The sequence below is a fragment of the Oncorhynchus keta genome, chromosome 13 (assembly GCF_023373465.1).
Source record: "Oncorhynchus keta strain PuntledgeMale-10-30-2019 chromosome 13, Oket_V2, whole genome shotgun sequence".
Classification (NCBI taxonomy): Eukaryota; Metazoa; Chordata; class Actinopteri; order Salmoniformes; family Salmonidae; genus Oncorhynchus; species Oncorhynchus keta.
Genome location: NC_068433.1, coordinates 12293412 through 12306879, shown reverse-complemented (window position 1 = coordinate 12306879; position 13468 = coordinate 12293412).

Below are 13468 nucleotides of genomic sequence, written 5' to 3'. Positions count from 1 at the left end.
ACCCTGTCCCTCAGTTCAACTTACCCTGTCCCTCAGTTCAACTTACCCTGTCCCTCAGTTCAACTTACCCTGTCCCTCAGTTCAACTTACCCTGTCCCTCAGTTCAACTTACCCTGTCCCTCAGTTCAACTTACCCTGTCCCTCAGTTCAACTTACCCTGTCCCACAGTTCAACTTACCCTGTCCTCAGTTCAACTTACCCTGTCCCTCAGTTCAACTTACCCTGTCCCTCAGTTCAACAAACCCTGTCCCTCAGTTCAACTTACCCTGTCCCACAGTTCAACTTACCCTGTCCCTCAGTTCAACTTACCCTGTCCCTCAGTTCAACTTACCCTGTCCCTCAGTTCAACTTACCCTGTCCCTCAGTTCAACCTACCCTGTCCCTCAGTTCAACTTACCCTGTCCCTCAGTTCAACCTACCCTGTCCCTCAGTTCAACTTACCCTGTCCCTCAGTTCAACTTACCCTGTCCCTCAGTTCAACTTACCCTGTCCCTCAGTTCAACTTACCTTGTCCCTCAGTTCAACCTACCCTGTCCCTCAGTTCAACTTACCCTGTCCCTCAGTTCAACTTACCCTGTCCCTCAGTTCAACTTACCTTGTCCCTCAGTTCAACTTACCCTGTCCCTCAGTTCAACTTACCCTGTCCCTCAGTTCAACTTACCCTGTCCCTCAGTTCAACTTACCCTGTCCCTCAGTTCAACCTACCCTGTCCCTCAGTTCAACCTACCCTGTCCCTCAGTTCAACTTACCCTGTCCCTCAGTTCAACTTACCCTGTCCCTCAGTTCAACTTACCTTGTCCCTCAGTTCAACCTACCCTGTCCCTCAGTTCAGTGTCCCTCAGTTCAACTTACCCTGTCCCTCAGTTCAACTTACCCTGTCCCTCAGTTCAACTTACCCTGTCCCTCAGTTCAACTTACCCTGTCCCACAGTTCAACTTACCCTGTCCCTCAGTTCAACTTACCCTGTCCCTCAGTTCAACTTACCCTGTCCCTCAGTTCAACTTACCCTGTCCCTCAGTTCAACTTACCCTGTCCCTCAGTTCAACTTACCCTGTCCCTCAGTTCAACTTACCCTGTCCCTCAGTTCAACTTACCCTGTCCCTCAGTTCAACTTACCCTGTCCCTCAGTTCAACTTACCCTGTCCCACAGTTCAACTTACCCTGTCCCTCAGTTCAACTTACCCTGTCCCTCAGTTCAACTTACCCTGTCCCTCAGTTCAACTTACCCTGTCCCACAGTTCAACTTACCCTGTCCCTCAGTTCAACTTACCCTGTCCCTCAGTTCAACTTACCCTGTCCCTCAGTTCAACTTACCCTGTCCCTCAGTTCAACTTACCCTGTCCCTCAGTTCAACTTACCCTGTCCCTCAGTTCAACTTACCCTGTCCCTCAGTTCAACTTACCCTGTCCTCAGTTCAACTTACCATGTCCCTCAGTTCAACTTACCCTGTCCCTCAGTTCAACTTACCCTGTCCCTCAGTTCAACTTACCCTGTCCCTCAGTTCAACTTACCCTGTCCCTCAGTTCAACTTACCATGTCCCTCAGTTCAACTTACCCTGTCCCTCAGTTCAACTTACCCTGTCCCTCAGTTCAACTTACCCTGTCCCTCAGTTCAACTTACCCTGTCCCTCAGTTCAACTTACCCTGTCCCACAGTTCAACTTACCCTGTCCCACAGTTCAACTTACCCTGTCCCTCAGTTCAACTTACCCTGTCCCTCAGTTCAACTTACCATGTCCCTCAGTTCAACTTACCCTGTCCCTCAGTTCAACTTACCTTGTCCCACAGTTCAACTTACCCTGTCCCTCAGTTCAACTTACCCTGTCCCTCAGTTCAACTTACCCTGTCCCTCAGTTCAACTTACCTTGTCCCTCAGTTCAACCTACCCTGTCCCTCAGTTCAACCTACCCTGTCCCTCAGTTCAACTTACCCTGTCCCTCAGTTCAACTTACCCTGTCCCTCAGTTCAACTTACCTTGTCCCTCAGTTCAACCTACCCTGTCCCTCAGTTCAGCCTACCCTGTCCCTCAGTTCAACTTACCCTGTCCCTCAGTTCAACTTACCCTGTCCCTCAGTTCAACCTACCCTGTCCCTCAGTTCAACTTACCCTGTCCCTCAGTTCAACTTACCCTGTCCCTCAGTTCAACTTACCCTGTCCCTCAGTTCAACTTACCCTGTCCCACAGTTCAACTTACCCTGTCCCTCAGTTCAACTTACCCTGTCCCTCAGTTCAACTTACCCTGTCCCTCAGTTCAACTTACCCTGTCCCACAGTTCAACTTACCCTGTCCCTCAGTTCAACTTACCCTGTCCCTCAGTTCAACTTACCCTGTCCCTCAGTTCAACTTACCCTGTCCCTCAGTTCAGCTTACCCTGTCCCTCAGTTCAACTTACCCTGTCCCTCAGTTCAACTTACCCTGTCCCGCAGTTCAACTTACCCTGTCCCTCAGTTCAACTTACCCTGTCCCTCAGTTCAACTTACCCTGTCCCACAGTTCAACTTACCCTGTCCCTCAGTTCAACTTACCCTGTCCCTCAGTTCAACTTACCCTGTCCCTCAGTTCAACAAACCCTGTCCCTCAGTTCAACTTACCCTGTCCCACAGTTCAACTTACCCTGTCCCTCAGTTCAACTTACCCTGTCCCTCAGTTCAACTTACCCTGTCCCTCAGTTCAACTTACCCTGTCCCTCAGTTCAACCTACCCTGTCCCTCAGTTCAACTTACCCTGTCCCTCAGTTCAACCTACCCTGTCCCTCAGTTCAACTTACCCTGTCCCTCAGTTCAACTTACCCTGTCCCTCAGTTCAACTTACCCTGTCCCTCAGTTCAACTTACCTTGTCCCTCAGTTCAACCTACCCTGTCCCTCAGTTCAACTTACCCTGTCCCTCAGTTCAACTTACCCTGTCCCTCAGTTCAACTTACCTTGTCCCACAGTTCAACTTACCCTGTCCCTCAGTTCAACTTACCCTGTCCTCAGTTCAACTTACCCTGTCCCTCAGTTCAACTTACCTTGTCCCTCAGTTCAACCTACCCTGTCCCTCAGTTCAACCTACCCTGTCCCTCAGTTCAACTTACCCTGTCCCTCAGTTCAACTTACCCTGTCCCTCAGTTCAACTTACCTTGTCCCTCAGTTCAACCTACCCTGTCCCTCAGTTCAACCTACCCTGTCCCTCAGTTCAACTTACCCTGTCCCTCAGTTCAACTTACCCTGTCCCTCAGTTCAACCTACCCTGTCCCTCAGTTCAACTTACCCTGTCCCTCAGTTCAACTTACCCTGTCCCTCAGTTCAGACCCTGTCCCTCAGTTCAACTTACCCTGTCCCACAGTTCAACTTACCCTGTCCCTCAGTTCAACTTACCCTGTCCCTCAGTTCAACTTACCCTGTCCCTCAGTTCAACTTACCCTGTCCCACAGTTCAACTTACCCTGTCCCTCAGTTCAACTTACCCTGTCCCTCAGTTCAACTTACCCTGTCCCTCAGTTCAACTTACCCTGTCCCTCAGTTCAACTTACCCTGTCCCTCAGTTCAACTTACCCTGTCCCTCAGTTCAACTTACCCTGTCCCAGTTCAACTTACCCTGTCCCTCAGTTCAACTTACCCTGTCCCTCAGTTCAACTTACCCTGTCCCACAGTTCAACTTACCCTGTCCCTCAGTTCAACTTACCCTGTCCTCAGTTCAACTTACCCTGTCCCTCAGTTCAACAAACCCTGTCCCTCAGTTCAACTTACCCTGTCCCACAGTTCAACTTACCCTGTCCCTCAGTTCAACTTACCCTGTCCCTCAGTTCAACTTACCCTGTCCCTCAGTTCAACTTACCCTGTCCCTCAGTTCAACCTACCCTGTCCCTCAGTTCAACTTACCCTGTCCCTCAGTTCAACCTACCCTGTCCCTCAGTTCAACTTACCCTGTCCCTCAGTTCAACTTACCCTGTCCCTCAGTTCAACTTACCCTGTCCCTCAGTTCAACTTACCCTGTCCCTCAGTTCAACTTACCCTGTCCCACAGTTCAACTTACCCTGTCCCTCAGTTCAACTTACCCTGTCCCTCAGTTCAACTTACCCTGTCCCACAGTTCAACTTACCCTGTCCCTCAGTTCAACTTACCCTGTCCTCAGTTCAACTTACCCTGTCCCTCAGTTCAACTTACCCTGTCCCTCAGTTCAACTTACCCTGTCCCTCAGTTCAACTTACCCTGTCCCTCAGTTCAACTTACCCTGTCCCGCAGTTCACTTACCCTGTCCCTCAGTTCAACTTACCCTGTCCCTCAGTTCAACTTACCCTGTCCCACAGTTCAACTTACCCTGTCCCTCAGTTCAACTTACCCTGTCCTCAGTTCAACTTACCCTGTCCCTCAGTTCAACTTACCCTGTCCCACAGTTCAACTTACCCTGTCCCTCAGTTCAACTTACCCTGTCCCTCAGTTCAACTTACCCTGTCCCTCAGTTCAACTTACCCTGTCCCTCAGTTCAACTTACCCTGTCCCTCAGTTCAACTTACCCTGTCCCTCAGTTCAACTTACCCTGTCCCTCAGTTCAACTTACCCTGTCCCTCAGTTCAACTTACCATGTCCCTCAGTTCAACTTACCCTGTCCCTCAGTTCAACTTACCCTGTCCCTCAGTTCAACTTACCCTGTCCCTCAGTTCAACTTACCCTGTCCCTCAGTTCAACTTACCATGTCCCTCAGTTCAACTTACCCTGTCCCTCAGTTCAACTTACCCTGTCCCTCAGTTCAACTTACCCTGTCCCTCAGTTCAACTTACCCTGTCCCTCAGTTCAACTTACCCTGTCCCACAGTTCAACTTACCTGTCCCACAGTTCAACTTACCCTGTCCCTCAGTTCAACTTACCCTGTCCCTCAGTTCAACTTACCATGTCCCTCAGTTCAACTTACCCTGTCCCTCAGTTCAACTTACCTTGTCCCACAGTTCAACTTACCCTGTCCCTCAGTTCAACTTACCCTGTCCCTCAGTTCAACTTACCCTGTCCCTCAGTTCAACTTACCCTGTCCCTCAGTTCAACCTACCCTGTCCCTCAGTTCAACCTACCCTGTCCCTCAGTTCAACTTACCCTGTCCCTCAGTTCAACTTACCCTGTCCCTCAGTTCAACTTACCTTGTCCCTCAGTTCAACCTACCCTGTCCCTCAGTTCAACCTACCCTGTCCCTCAGTTCAACTTACCCTGTCCCTCAGTTCAACTTACCCTGTCCCTCAGTTCAACCTACCCTGTCCCTCAGTTCAACTTACCCTGTCCCTCAGTTCAACTTACCCTGTCCCTCAGTTCAACTTACCCTGTCCCTCAGTTCAACTTACCCTGTCCCACAGTTCAACTTACCCTGTCCCTCAGTTCAACTTACCCTGTCCCTCAGTTCAACTTACCCTGTCCCTCAGTTCAACTTACCCTGTCCCACAGTTCAACTTACCCTGTCCCTCAGTTCAACTTACCCTGTCCCTCAGTTCAACTTACCCTGTCCCTCAGTTCAACTTACCCTGTCCCTCAGTTCAACTTACCCTGTCCCTCAGTTCAACTTACCCTGTCCCTCAGTTCAACTTACCCTGTCCCGCAGTTCAACTTACCCTGTCCCTCAGTTCAACTTACCCTGTCCCTCAGTTCAACTTACCCTGTCCCACAGTTCAACTTACCCTGTCCCTCAGTTCAACTTACCCTGTCCCTCAGTTCAACTTACCCTGTCCCTCAGTTCAACAAACCCTGTCCCTCAGTTCAACTTACCCTGTCCCACAGTTCAACTTACCCTGTCCCTCAGTTCAACTTACCCTGTCCCTCAGTTCAACTTACCCTGTCCCTCAGTTCAACTTACCCTGTCCCTCAGTTCAACCTACCCTGTCCCTCAGTTCAACTTACCCTGTCCCTCAGTTCAACCTACCCTGTCCCTCAGTTCAACTTACCCTGTCCCTCAGTTCAACTTACCCTGTCCCTCAGTTCAACTTACCCTGTCCCTCAGTTCAACTTACCCTGTCCCTCAGTTCAACTTACCCTGTCCCACAGTTCAACTTACCCTGTCCCTCAGTTCAACTTACCCTGTCCCTCAGTTCAACTTACCCTGTCCCACAGTTCAACTTACCCTGTCCCTCAGTTCAACTTACCCTGTCCCTCAGTTCAGCTTACCCTGTCCCTCAGTTCAACTTACCCTGTCCCTCAGTTCAACTTACCCTGTCCCTCAGTTCAACTTACCCTGTCCCTCAGTTCAACTTACCCTGTCCCGCAGTTCAACTTACCCTGTCCCTCAGTTCAACTTACCCTGTCCCTCAGTTCAACTTACCCTGTCCCACAGTTCAACTTACCCTGTCCCTCAGTTCAACTTACCCTGTCCCTCAGTTCAACTTACCCTGTCCCTCAGTTCAACTTACCCTGTCCCACAGTTCAACTTACCCTGTCCCTCAGTTCAACTTACCCTGTCCCTCAGTTCAACTTACCCTGTCCCTCAGTTCAACTTACCCTGTCCCTCAGTTCAACTTACCTGTCCCTCAGTTCAACTTACCCTGTCCCTCAGTTCAACTTACCCTGTCCCTCAGTTCAACTTACCCTGTCCCTCAGTTCAACTTACCATGTCCCTCAGTTCAACTTACCCTGTCCCTCAGTTCAACTTACCCTGTCCCTCAGTTCAACTTACCCTGTCCTCAGTTCAACTTACCCTGTCCCTCAGTTCAACTTACCATGTCCCTCAGTTCAACTTACCCTGTCCCTCAGTTCAACTTACCCTGTCCCTCAGTTCAACTTACCCTGTCCCTCAGTTCAACTTACCCTGTCCCTCAGTTCAACTTACCCTGTCCCACAGTTCAACTTACCCTGTCCCACAGTTCAACTTACCCTGTCCCTCAGTTCAACTTACCCTGTCCCTCAGTTCAACTTACCATGTCCCTCAGTTCAACTTACCCTGTCCCTCAGTTCAACTTACCCTGTCCCTCAGTTCAACTTACCCTGTCCCACAGTTCAACTTACCCTGTCCCACAGTTCAACTTACCCTGTCCCTCAGTTCAACTTACCCTGTCCCTCAGTTCAACTTACCATGTCCCTCAGTTCAACTTACCCTGTCCCTCAGTTCAACTTACCCTGTCCCTCAGTTCAACTTACCCTGTCCCTCAGTTCAACTTACCCTGTCCCTCAGTTCAACTTACCCTGTCCCTCAGTTCAACTTACCCCATACTTACCCCATAATCTGTTTTCAAACCTGTCATGTTTATGTGAATTCTGATTATCTACACATCCTGAAATCTATGTAGATAACTTTGTTAGAAACAATATCTCCCTTGATGGAGTGATGCTGAATGTACAAAATGGCTCAACTTACCACTGCCTCATGCCATACTCCTTCCATGTGTGCGTGTGTGCGTGTGTGTCCATGTGTGTGTGCGTGCGTGTGTGTCCGTGTGTGCATGCGTGTGTGTCCGTGTGTGCGTGTGTGTGTGTCCGTGTGTGCGTCCGTTCGTGCGTGTGGGTTTGTGACCACTCATACAACTGTTTATGAAGCCAAGATGTTTGGGAAAGTTTCTGACATGGGCTACAAGTGAAAATGTCTCAAATAAATGATTTTATTTATACAGTAACACGTGCCAGAAAGGAAAACATCTTTCCATATATAATTTAGGATGAATATATTTCCATATGAATTGTGATCCCTCGTATTTTGACAGTGATTAGACGCAACTGACACATATGGATACACATTCTACACAACATCATATGCGGTGCCGTCACGTTTGATAATGATTGACAGTTTGACATTAGACGTCCTCATGTTCTCTACCCGCACAGTTTAATCCTGACTAAATATGCACACTCTGACATTTCCCAAGCGGCCCGTCATTAAAATGAACGATGAAATAACTCATGACCTTACATTTAATAATGGTACATCTTTCTCTTGACGCAGGGAGAACATGTGGACTTCACATGAAGACTCGGAGCTCCTCTGATATCTCTATCTGCTTAGGTGGGAAGGTCAACAATAGACCACTAACGCCCAGAAGGAATTAAACCTCACTTTCTTCGTTACAAAACAAAAATAAAATATTCTTTGAGGAAGATAAAGGTTAAATAAAATGAAACAAATTAAAAGTGAGGACAGATGGTGAGAGGGGCCATATAATTTCAGCCCACTAGTGTAGTAGACTATGCATCCCAATATTCTCCTTTCCAGATGTTGGATCAGACTGTGATGGGAAACTTTACCTCCTTCACCTAATACCATGAGTAGGGCTCTGGGGAAAAACCCAAAGGCTTATAATTGCAGAGCAACTATAGTTGTAGGACACAACTACTGCTGCCTATACTGCTGCCCTTCCTATTGTCCTGCCTGCTGCCCTTCCTATTGTCCTGCCTGCTGCCCTTCCTATTGCCCATACTGCTGCCCTTCCTATTGCCCATACTGCTGCCCTTCCTATTGCCCTACTGCTGCCCTGCCATTTGCCCATACTGCTGCCCTGCCTATTGTCCTGCCTGCTGCCCTTCCTATTGCCCATACTGCTGCCCTTCCTATTGCCCATACTGCTGCCCTTCCTATTGCCCTACTGCTGCCCTTCCTATTGCCCTACTGCTGCCCTGCCTATTGCCCATACTGCTGCCCTTCCTATTGCCCATACTGCTGCCCTGCCTATTGCCCTACTGCTGCCCTTCCTATTGCCCATACTGCTGCCCTGCCTATTGCCCATACTGCTGCCCTGCCTATTGCCCTACTGCTGCCCTTCCTATTGCCCATACTGCTGCCCTTCCTATTGCCCATACTGCTGCCCTTCCTATTGCCCATACTGCTGCCCTTCCTATTGCCCATACTGCTGCCCTGCCTATTGCCCATACTGCTGCCCTTCCTATTGCCCATACTGCTGCCCTGCCTATTGCCCATACTGCTGCCCTACCTATTGCCCATACTGCTGCCCTGCCTATTGCCCATACTGCTGCCCTTCCTATTGCCCTACTGCTGCCCTTCCTATTGCCCTACTGCTGCCCTGCCTATTGCCCTACTGCTGCCCTGCCTATTGCCCTACTGCTGCCCTTCCTATTGCCCTACTGCTGCCCTGCCTATTTCCCATACTGCTGTCCTTCCTATTGTCCTGCCTGCTGCCCTGCCTATTGCCCATACTGCTGCCCTGCCTATTGCCCATACTGCTGCCCTGCCTATTGCCCATACTGCTGCCCTGCCTATTGCCCATACTGCTGCCCTGCCTATTGCCCATACTGCTGTCCTTCCTATTGTCCTGCCTGCTGCCCTGCCTATTGCCCATACTGCTGCCCTGCCTATTGCCCATACTGCTGCCCTGCCTATTGCCCATACTGCTGCCCTGCCTATTGCCCATACTGCTGCCCTGCCTATTGCCCATACTGCTGCCCTGCCTATTGCCCTACTGCTGCCCTGCCTATTGCCCATACTGCTGCCCTGCCTATTACCCATACTGCTGCCCTGCCTATTGTCCTGCCTGCTGCCCTGCCTATTGCCCATACTGCTGCCCTTCCTATTGTCCTGCCTGCTGCCCTGCCTATTGCCCATACTGCTGCCCTGCCTATTGTCCTGCCTGCTGCCCTGCCTATTGCCCATACTGCTGCCCTTCCTATTGTCCTGCCTGCTGCCCTGCCTATTGCCCATACTGCTGCCCTTCCTATTGTCCTGCCTGCTGCCCTGCCTATTGCCCATACTGCTGCCCTGCCTATTGTCCTGCCTGCTGCCCTGCCTATTGCCCATACTGCTGCCCTTCCTATTGTCCTGCCTGCTGCCCTGCCTATTGCCCATACTGCTGCCCTGCCTATTGCCCATACTGCTGCCCTGCCTATTGCCCATACTGCTGCCCTGCCTATTGCCCATACTGCTGCCCTGCCTATTTCCCTACTGCTGCCCTGCCTATTGCCCATACTGCTGCCCTGCCTATTGTCCTGCCTGCTGCCCTGCCTATTGCCCATACTGCTGCCCTTCCTATTGTCCTGCCTGCTGCCCTGCCTATTGCCCATACTGCTGCCCTTCCTATTGTCCTGCCTGCTGCCCTGCCTATTGCCCATACTGCTGCCCTTCCTATTGCCCATACTGCTGCCCTTCCTATTGCCCTGCCTGCTGCCCCGCCTATTGCCCATACTGCTGCCCTTCCTATTGTCCTGCCTGCTGCCCTGCCTATTGCCCTACTGCTGCCCTGCCTATTGTCCATACTGCTGCCCTGCCTATTGCCCTACTGCTGCCCTGCCTATTGCCCTACTGCTGCCCTTCCTATTGCCCTACTGCTGCCCTGCCTATTGCCCTACTGCTGCCCTGCCTATTGCCCTACTGCTGCCCTGCCTATTGCCCTGCCTGCTGCCCTGCCTATTGCCCTACTGCTGCCCTGCCTATTGCCCTGCCTGCTGCCCTGCCTATTGCACTACTGCTGCCCTGCCTATTGCCCTGCCTGCTGCCCTGCCTATTGCCCTACTGCTGCCCTGCCTATTGCCCTGCCTGCTGCCCTGCCTATTGCCCTACTGCTGCCCTGCCTATTGCCCTGCCTGCTGCCCTGCCTATTGCCCTACTGCTGCCCTGCCTATTGCCCTACTGCTGCCCTGCCTATTGCCCTGCCTGCTGCCCTGCCTATTGCCCTACTGCTGCCCTGCCTATTGCCCTGCCTGCTGCCCTGCCTATTGCCCTACTGCTGCCCTGCCTATTGCCCTACTGCTGCCCTGCCTATTGCCCTACTGCTGCCCTGCCTATTGCCCTGCCTGCTGCCCTGCCTATTGCCCTACTGCTGCCCTGCCTATTGCCCTGCCTGCTGCCCTGCCTATTGCCCTACTGCTGCCCTTCCTATTGCCCTGCCTGCTGCCCTGCCTATTGCCCATACTGCTGCCCTGCCTATTGCCCATACTGCTGCCCTTCCTATTGCCCATACTGCTGCCCTGCCTATTGCCCATACTGCTGCCCTTCCTATTGCCCTGCCTGCTGCCCTGCCTATTGTCCTGCCTGCAGCCCTGCCTATTGCCCATACTGCTGCCCTTCCTATTGCCCTACTGCTGCCCTTCCTATTGCCCATACTGCTGCCCTGCCTATTGCCCATACTGCTGCCCTGCCTATTGCCCATACTGCTGCCCTTCCTATTGCCCATACTGCTGCCCTGCCTATTGCCCATACTGCTGCCCTTCCTATTGCCCATACTGCTGCCCTTCCTATTGCCCATACTGCTGCCCTGCCTATTGCCCATACTGCTGCCCTTCCTATTGCCCATACTGCTGCCCTTCCTATTGCCCATACTGCTGCCCTGCCTATTGCCCATACTGCTGCCCTGCCTATTGCCCATACTGCTGCCCTGCCTATTGCCCTTGCCTGCTGCCCTGCCTATTGCCCATACTGCTGTCCTTCCTATTGCCCTGCCTGCTGCCCTGCCTATTGTCCTGCCTGCTGCCCTGCCTATTGTCCTGCCTGCTGCCCTGCCTATTGCCCTGCCTGCTGCCCTGCCTATTGTCCTGCCTGCTGCCCTGCCTATTGTCCTGCCTGCTGCCCTGCCTATTGTCCTGCCTGCTGCCCTGCCTATTGTCCTGCCTGCTGCCCAGCCTATTGTCCTGCCTGCTGCCCTGCCTATTGTCCTGCCTGCTGCCCTGCCTATTGTCCTGCCTGCTGCCCTTCCTATTGTCCATACTGCTGTCCTGCCTATTGCCCTGCCTGCTGCCCTGCCTATTGCCCATACTGCTGCCCTTCCTATTGCCCTGCCTGCTGCCCTGCCTATTGCCCATACTGCTGCCCTTCCTATTGCCCTGCCTGCTGCCCTGCCTATTGTCCTGCCTGCAGCCCTGCCTATTGCCCATACTGCTGCCCTTCCTATTGCCCTACTGCTGCCCTTCCTATTGCCCATACTGCTGCCCTGCCTATTGCCCATACTGCTGCCCTGCCTATTGTCCTGCCTGCTGCCCTGCCTATTGCCCTACTGCTGCCCTTCCTATTGCCCTGCCTGCTGCCCTGCCTATTGCCCATACTGCTGCCCTGCCTATTGCCCATACTGCTGCCCTTCCTATTGCCCATACTGCTGCCCTGCCTATTGCCCATACTGCTGCCCTTCCTATTGCCCTGCCTGCTGCCCTGCCTATTGTCCTGCCTGCAGCCCTGCCTATTGCCCATACTGCTGCCCTTCCTATTGCCCTACTGCTGCCCTTCCTATTGCCCATACTGCTGCCCTGCCTATTGCCCATACTGCTGCCCTGCCTATTGCCCATACTGCTGCCCTTCCTATTGCCCATACTGCTGCCCTGCCTATTGCCCATACTGCTGCCCTTCCTATTGCCCATACTGCTGCCCTTCCTATTGCCCATACTGCTGCCCTGCCTATTGCCCATACTGCTGCCCTGCCTATTGCCCATACTGCTGCCCTTCCTATTGCCCATACTGCTGCCCTTCCTATTGCCCTGCTGCCCTTCCTATTGCCCATACTGCTGCCCTGCCTATTGCCCATACTGCTGCCCTTCCTATTGCCCATACTGCTGCCCTGCCTATTGCCCTGCCTGCTGCCCTGCCTATTGCCCATACTGCTGCCCTGCCTATTGTCCTGCCTGCTGCCCTGCCTATTGCCCTGCCTGCTGCCCTGCCTATTGTCCTGCCTGCTGCCCTGCCTATTGTCCTGCCTGCTGCCCTGCCTATTGTCCTGCCTGCTGCCCTGCCTATTGTCCTGCCTGCTGCCCAGCCTATTGTCCTGCCTGCTGCCCTGCCTATTGTCCTGCCTGCTGCCCTGCCTATTGTCCTGCCTGCTGCCCTTCCTATTGTCCATACTGCTGTCCTGCCTATTGCCCTGCCTGCTGCCCTGCCTATTGCCCATACTGCTGCCCTTCCTATTGCCCTGCCTGCTGCCCTGCCTATTGCCCATACTGCTGCCCTTCCTATTGCCCTGCCTGCTGCCCTGCCTATTGTCCTGCCTGCAGCCCTGCCTATTGCCCATACTGCTGCCCTTCCTATTGCCCTACTGCTGCCCTTCCTATTGCCCATACTGCTGCCCTGCCTATTGCCCATACTGCTGCCCTGCCTATTGTCCTGCCTGCTGCCCTGCCTATTGTCCTGCCTGCTGCCCTGCCTATTGTCCTGCCTGCTGCCCTGCCTATTGTCCTGCCTGCTGCCCAGCCTATTGTCCTGCCTGCTGCCCTGCCTATTGTCCTGCCTGCTGCCCTGCCTATTGTCCTGCCTGCTGCCCTTCCTATTGTCCATACTGCTGCCCTGCCTATTGCCCTGCCTGCTGCCCTGCCTATTGCCCATACTGCTGCCCTTCCTATTGCCCTGCCTGCTGCCCTGCCTATTGTCCTGCCTGCTGCCCTGCCTATTGTCCTGCCTGCTGCCCTGCCTATTGTCCTGCCTGCTGCCCTGCCTATTGTCCTGCCTGCTGCCCTGCCTATTGTCCTGCCTGCTGCCCTGCCTATTGTCCTGCCTGCTGCCCTGCCTATTGTCCTGCCTGCTGCCCTACCTATTGTCCTGCCTGCTGCCCTTCCTATTGTCCATACTGCTGTCCTGCCTATTGCCCTGCCTGCTGCCCTGCCT